This window comes from Crocodylus porosus, unplaced genomic scaffold, assembly GCF_001723895.1.
Source record: "Crocodylus porosus isolate Cpor-Errol unplaced genomic scaffold, CroPor_comp1, whole genome shotgun sequence".
NCBI classification, from domain to species: Eukaryota; Metazoa; Chordata; order Crocodylia; family Crocodylidae; genus Crocodylus; species Crocodylus porosus.
This window is the reverse complement of record NW_017728909.1, coordinates 44,430,724-44,438,520: the sequence shown is the minus strand read 5'-3', so window position 1 is coordinate 44,438,520 and position 7,797 is coordinate 44,430,724.

The following is a 7,797-nucleotide window of genomic DNA, read 5'->3' as shown; positions in this document are numbered from 1 at the left end:
GGCTAGACAATCACCTTGCTGGGGTCGTTTGACCCCAGTACTCTTTCCTGCCATGGCAGGGGGTCGGACTTGATGATCTGCTGAGGTCCCTTCCGACCCTACTAACTATGAAACTATGAAATATAGTTATGGGTACTCCTTATGGGGTTTTATATTGGTTTACCTGTTTCATTGCCTATATATGTTTACTGCCTATTACCTGAACTAACCTGTATTGTTGCCTGTGTACATCTATTGTATTGCTACTTCAACTTACCTGGGTTCATCTGAGTTGATGCTGATATGTGTTTACTGTGTTGGTGCCTTGACTTACCTGTTTCAGGAAGTTTATGTTCATCTGTGCAGGGGGGTTAATTATTGCCTGTGCTGTGGATCACCTGTACTGAGTTCCCAGTTACTTGTTCTATGTTTTGCAGTCCCTTGAAGTGCTTCAGTTGGTTGAATGTATGTAATTGTATATGGTGTCACATACCAATTCTGCTGTAAAAATTTAATGTCTCTTATTCATATTTATTTTGTATAGCAATACATTTGCATATAGTTAATAAGAGTATACGAAATGGGCCCTATTCAATTCGGACTTGGATTCAGCCCGAATCAGGGACAGTGATTCAATTCGTTGATTCAGATCACTGTCCCTGATTTGATTCGGCTGAATCTGAAGATTCGATGCTGATTCAGAGAATCAGTGATTCAGCCATAGACACAGCTTTATATGTTTTTTCTACATAACTTAAGGTACCAGGTGCAGCAAAGTGGCAAAGTGAACACTGCAATGCTGGGGTCGATGGAGCATCCCACAGGAGCCCGGGGGGGGGGGCCGCACATGCTTGGGTCCCCCCCCAGACCCAGGAGGCACCAATCACCAAGCCGGGGGGGTATCAGGAGGGGCTGCCCAGCCCACTCCATGGCAGACCCAGAAATGGACTGGAAGTGCTTCTCGCCCATTTCTGCGTCTGCTGCCGAGGGTGATGGGGAGCCCCCCGCACTCCTGTGTGACACTCTGCTGGACGCTCTATGCCAACACTCTATGTGCCCCACCATTGCAACATTCATGAACCCTCTGGTACCTTGAGGTATGTAGAAAAAACATTTACAGCTATGTCTATGTCCAAGTCACTAAATCTTTCCAAATCTCTCCGAGTCAATTCAGAGAGTTCTGATTCAATTCAGAGAGATTAAAGGGTCTCCTGATTCAATTTGGATTTGGAGATTCAGGCACCTAATCAGGCCGACTCTCTGCCAAATAGAATCAGGGACCAACGCTTTTGACAGCCCTGACAGTTAAGTTCTTTGTCTCGGTCTGGTTCTATAGAGAAAAGAGGGAACTGCTTCCTGGTGGCAGGCCCCTCTCACAGCACTCTTGCCTGACAAGCCCATTCCTTCCACTTGCAGACAAGGCATACCCCTGGGAGTACCCAGGATACATATACAAGAACTAGAAAAAATGCAGAGAAGAGGAACCAGGGTGATTAGTGGTACAGATGGGCCTCCATTTTCAGGAGAGACTAAAGACGCTAGGTCTATTCAGTTTAGACAAGAGATCTTAGAGGTAGGTGGGGCACGATAAGGGTTTACAAAATACTACATGGTGAAGAGAAAGTAAATAGGGATTTATTCTTTACCATCTCTCATAACACAAGAACCAGGGGTCACAAAATGAAACTATTAGGTAAAAAAAGTTTAAAACTAACACAAGGAAGTTCTTTTTCACACAGCATATGTAATTAAAGTGTGGAACTCATTGTCACCAGATGTTTTAGAAGCTGACAGTTCAGCAATATTCAAAATAGGATTCAACAAATTTTTGGAGGAAAGATGCATCAGTAGCTATTGAGCATGGGACTTAAGGATACAGCCTCTAAATCAGAACTCCCTAGACTTTAAATGCTGGAGGCTGCAAGTGAGAGATGAACAGTGGAAAAAAACCTGGTCCTACCCAGTTCACTCTCCCTTTCAGCATCCATTTTGCCACTGTGTCACACCGGATACTGGGCAAGGCGAACTTATGGTCTGACCCAGTTCTTATGTTCTTATCTGTTAGAAGAGCTTATCCATGCACTAGGTAGAGGAGAAGGAAAGCAAAAAAGTTATATCAGAAAGAAGAACCACTTGCAAAGAGTACAACTACTAAGGGTCATCCTGCATACAGCCATTATACCAGAGATATGGGTTGCAGCATGACCCCAAACAGTGTTTTGCTTTTGGGAAGCCTTATGTGGCAAAACTACTTATTTTGCAAAATGTTTCAGATTAGAGAAGCAGAAAAGTCAAGTGCATGCTGTTGATGAAGAAGTTTGCAGAGTTTCCTTAAGGACTTTCATGTACATGTATTAGCATCAAGAAAAACTGGGCAGAGAGATTGGATAATGCTAATGCACATAAATTAAAATTATTCCACTCAAAGTGGATACAGTAGTCCAGCTTAATATTCTGCCTGAACATGATTATAAGAGGCTGAAAGTAAGACCAAAGTTGGGAATTAAATAAATAACAGTAACCACTCATTCAGGAACATACCTACCTGTGCAGGAAAGGTATATGATAAGCATCAGATATTAAAATATTACATATTGTGGAACCTAAGAAGCTTACACCAAATTATACTTGGCTGCCTGTGAAAAACTCAAGTTGACAAAATAGGTATTCTAATTAGAGGATAGAGCTCACACCCCAACTACAAGACACTCAAACTGGATGATCCAAGTTCTTATATAGTCCACATAGGAATAGGGTCTGGCAAAAATCTAAGGGACCTAAGAATAATACCCAGTAGTTCAAACACAGTAATAGCAAATAATAACTGTGACAATTCCCAACCAGATGATAATGTGTATTATCAACAGACACTGTAGGAAATAATAAGCAAAAAAGAAAGCAACTCCAATTCAAGCAAAGATTTAACACTGGGAAGATCAGCAAGGGAGATCAAATATCCTGAAAAATTGACTCACAGGCTAGGGACAGACAGTCAAAAGTCTAAGCCTAAACTAATTGAACCAGCAAGCAAGTAAATAGATATTCCCTTTTGATTCCAGAAATGCAGGCACACGCCTGCAGTGGCTCAAGCTAGAAGCCAGGGGGTGCTAGAGCAAGCTCTCCCTCCCTTCAGGCTGAAGGGAAGCTGTACTGGGAGGGGGGGCATGCCCGGGCCCCAGCAGGCTGAGTATGCCTGTAGAGGGGTTTAAACCCTCACCCTGACCTGCGGGGACTCCAGCCAGGGTCTGCTCAGCTTTTCCCCCCACTCGTTGCTCAGTATGGCCCAGGACCCCCAGAGCCCCCTTCCCAGCCATCGGGGCTGAGGTTTCACTCTGGGAAGCCCAGGAGCAAAGGCCAGATTGGGGAAAGGGAGGGGAACAAAATGGCCCCATTCCCAGGTGGGAACAGGCACAGAAGGATCACAGCAGCAGCTCCATCTTAGATGTGAGCCTGCCAAGTAGAGGAACCCAGGCTGAGGGAGAGGGGGTGGGGAAGGGGTTTGAGTGTGTCGGTGCTAACCCATGGCAGAGCCGAGCCAAGCTGAGCATGCAGCTGGGGTAGCAGCAGCCCCTTTTATGCACTGGAGAGCTGTCTCCAGGCCAGCCCCAGGCCCTGCAGTGGTGCACATGACATGGGCTCATCCCCTAGGCCCCGAGTGCTACTATCTGCATCCCCTGGGCCACCAGGTGCAAAACTAGGTGCGCCCGGCTCACTCTTCCCCTATTCAGTATAGCCCCATGTAGCAGGCGCCGGGGACAGGGTGCTATCCCTATGGCTTCCCCACCACTGCCACCATCAGGGGGTCCTGCCCTGGCCATACTGGTAAGTGCCACCCAGAGTAACAACTGTGGTCAGCCACTGGGTGGGCAGATGTCAGCAGCAGTATGGAAGCCATAGGAGTAGCTTCCTGAGCTTGGCATCTGGTACATGGGGCTGAGCTGTACCTATAGCTTCCCTACCACCACCACTGCTTCCATCTGGGGTGTGGCCAGAAGCCCCTATCATGGTGTCCTGGGGAGCACAAGCCCTTTCCTGGTGTGGGGGCTGTGCTATGGGCAGAGTTGCCTCAGCTTGCACAGGGCAGGCGGTGGTGGCAGTGGCATTAGGGGGATTTTGGGATGCTATGGCCACCCCCAAAATTGGGCTTAACCATAGCCACCTCTCCAAGCCCCACTGCCATCATTTGCCCCATGCAGGCTGTAGCAGCTCTGCCTGCCCCACTCCTGCCAGGGCTGGGGCTGGCCCAGAGACCACTTTCCAGTGGGTAGAAGGGGCCACCTGGCAGGAGCTGCTCCCCCAGCTGCATGGTCAGCTCAGTTCAGCTCTGCTCCAGGCTAGCACCGACACACTTGAGTCCCTTCCCTGTCCTGTCTACTCTTGCAAGACAGGTCCCTCTGTTCAATGAGGCTCACATCCAGGATGGAGTCCCTACCTGGGCTTGGAGCTATTTTGCTTCCTCTCCTCCCCCCAATCTAGCTTTTGCTCCTGGGCTTCCCCAAGTGAAACCCTGCCCCAGTGGTTGGGAAGGTGCAGTGGGATCTCCCTCTGGCTGTGAGGGAAGTTCTGGGGGTCCTGGGCCATGCTGAGCCATATGAGCAGGGGTGGGGTTGGAAAGCTGGGCATACCCCAGCTGGGATTCATGCCAATGAGACAGGGGAGATAGGGAAAAATTAAATCCACCTCCATCCCCAATTTGCTTGAGGCTGCTGCCGGGGCTTGCCATGCCCCCTGCCGCTCCAGCAGTGAGGGGGGTGGGAATACTTGACAGAAGCTGCTCCACCCCAATCTGACAGACCCCGGCTGGGGTCCCTCAGGCAGGGAGGAGAGGGAGGGGAAAATAAACCCCCTCCCTGTTCCCTTCACCTCAGGGGGCCATGGCAGACTGGCATTATGACATGCCCCCACCCCTGCTTTGGCTAGACAGCAGAGGAGCAGGGCCAGTCCTGCTCTCTAGAGCAGACAACACAGCACAGCCCAGGGTTGAAAAGCATGCTGGGATGCTGGGGGACTCTGATTTAACTTAAATCAGGGAGGGGTATGGGGCAGAAGTTCCATAAACCAGTTTGACTTCAATCAGTTAAGTCTGATACTGCATTCAGCCGGGCTTATCAGCCATTTTGAAACTGTTTTATGTGCACTGAACTTCTTTTCTGTTACAGGTTTAAACCAGCATCACTTAAACCAGTTTATGTGTAACTTCTGTCCCTAGCCACAGACACTTGTTAACCTACCTAGAGACAGAGGTGCTTAAGCAAGAGAGTGTGTAAAGATTCACTTCAGAGTGGTGTGTTGGTAGATTTCATAGATGTTAGGGTTGGAAGGGACCTTGTGATGTGGTGGTAAATTTCCACTAAAGTATTGTCATGTTGGTAATATGTATTATGTGTAATGATACATATGAATGGTTATTGTTTTGTTTAGGAGAGAAGATATAGTGATATGTAAGTAAATTTGAGATTATCCCATATCATGGTTTGTGTTGTGAATGCGGGAATTGGGAGATGAACCCTGAAGAAAAAGGAAGCAAGACGTTCCAAATGGAAGTAGCTTTCTATCATCTGTCAATCTCCTCACTTCTTCCCCCTCCCCCATCTTTTGCAGTCATCTTCTGCATCAGTTTCTTCTCCTCTAGCTGGAGTAAATATCAGATAGATAAATGTTCCTTTACCCCATGCTACTCTCCACCTTTCTATTTCATCACACTCATGGTTTGCTCCTGGTTGTTAAAAACATCCCTATATCCAGAGTACATTAAGACAATCCCTTTTCATTATCTCTCCCCATGCTGCCATCTCTGCATTTGTTCAATTTGGCTATAAAGATTTATCATGGTAGCCAGCTACACTAACTTTTGCTCTTTAGGGTGCTGGCTCAAAGAAAGACCATCACCAGAGTTCAACCAGCTCTTCTCTGGCCCACTGCAGCTTTTCTGGCATCACTGGCCACCATGCCATCTCTACAACTCTCGTCACATCAACAAGTACTTACAGTGCTAGATATTAAATCTTCAAGCTGCAAACTTAGCTAACATGATTGCCAGTCTAGCTATACTGACTGGCTCATTGGCTAGGGACAGACATTCAAAAAGCCTGAGCCAGAATTGATTCAATCTTTGCAGGTTAGTCTAAAATGGCTAGGCTGAACTGGTCTGTAACCATAAAGACATTCCCTCTGGACTGAAGAAATGCAGGCACATTCCTGCAGTGGCTCAGGCTAGAAGCCAGGGGGCACTAGAGCAGCCCTCCCTTCCCTTCTACAGTGCTGAGCTGAGGGGGGTGTGGCCAGCCCCTGGCAGGACACTGATTAGGGAGGAGTCCCCCCTTTTTGCTGCTCCTGACCAGCGAGGGAGCCAGCAGGGAGTTAATAACACAGCATTTAACAGCATCAAGAAAACAAAAGTCTCTCATTAGTTCAACTTCTTAAACAAATTTTTTCCAAGGAAAGAATGGAGGGACATTACCAGCTGACCTGTTGATTGGCTCCAAAAAGCCCTAAGCAGACACTGTCCTTTCTGCCTTACATAGACACCTCTCAGCATTAGCTAGCAAGCCACTTGCTGGCTACAGTCCATACTGTGGGAGAGGGGAAGGGGGAGTCCCTGCTTGAGTGGGGAGTGGGGCAGGAGGCAGCCAGACAGACACTGCTGTGTCTGCTGTTTCTGCCAGAGCTCCAGCTCTGCTAGGGAGCAGAAGGGCAAGAGCAGCCCTGCTATGGGACAGAGAGCCCCACCCAGGGCTGCAAAGCATCTGGGATGCTGGGGTACTCTGGTTTAAGTTAAACCAAGAAGAGGTCTGGGATAGACATTACATAAATCGGTTTGACCCAAATCAGTTAAGTCTGATACTACATTCAACCAGCTTTATCTCAAGCCAGTTTCAGCCAGTTTCAAACTGGCTTATGTGAACTGAACATCTGTTCTGTTACAGGTTTAAACCAGTTTCTTATCACTTAAATCGGTTTATGTGTAACGCCTGTCCCTACCCATTAGGATCTGCTGTTATACTCTGGGCTTGAGGTCAGTGGCTTATATGCTCCTTATATCCTTGCCACTGGGGATTCACTCCTTGCCCAAGGGGTACCTCCTCTCTCTTTGCCTTCCTCACACCCATCCCCTTCTTCATGTGCCATTACTCCTCAGTCACGGCATATTAAGCATACTGTTGAAATACCATCTCATAATAAAGGTAACATTTCAATATTACTAGTGGGGTCCCCCAAGGCTCTGTCCTTGGACCCATATTGTTCAATATCTTCATTAATGATGTGGACATCGGAGTCAGAAGCAGACTGGCCAAGTTTGCCGATGACACCAAACTCTGGGGTAAAGCATCCATGCCTGAAGACAGGCAGGTGATCCAGGCTGACCTGGACAAGCTCAGCAAATGGGCGGATGAGAACCTGATGGTGTTTAACACTGGAAAATGCAAGGTTCTCCACCTTGGGAGGAAAAACCTGCAGCAGCCTTATAGGCTTGGCAGTGCTATGCGGGCTAGCACTACAGAAGAAAGAGACTTGGGGGTCATCAGTGACCACAAGATGAACATGAGCCTGCAATGCGATGCTGCGGCTAGTAAAGTGACCAAAACGCTGGCTTGCATTCACAGATGCTTCTCAAGCAAATCCCGGGACATCATTCTCCCCTTGTACTCAGTCTTGGTGAGGCCGCAGCTGGAGTACTGTGTCCAGTTTTGGGCCCCACAATTCAAAAAGGATGTGGAGAAGCTTGAGAGAGTTCAGAGAAGAGCCACATGCATGATCAGGAAAACAGACCTTACGATGACAGGCTGAGAGCCATGGGACTCTTTAGCCTGGAAAAGC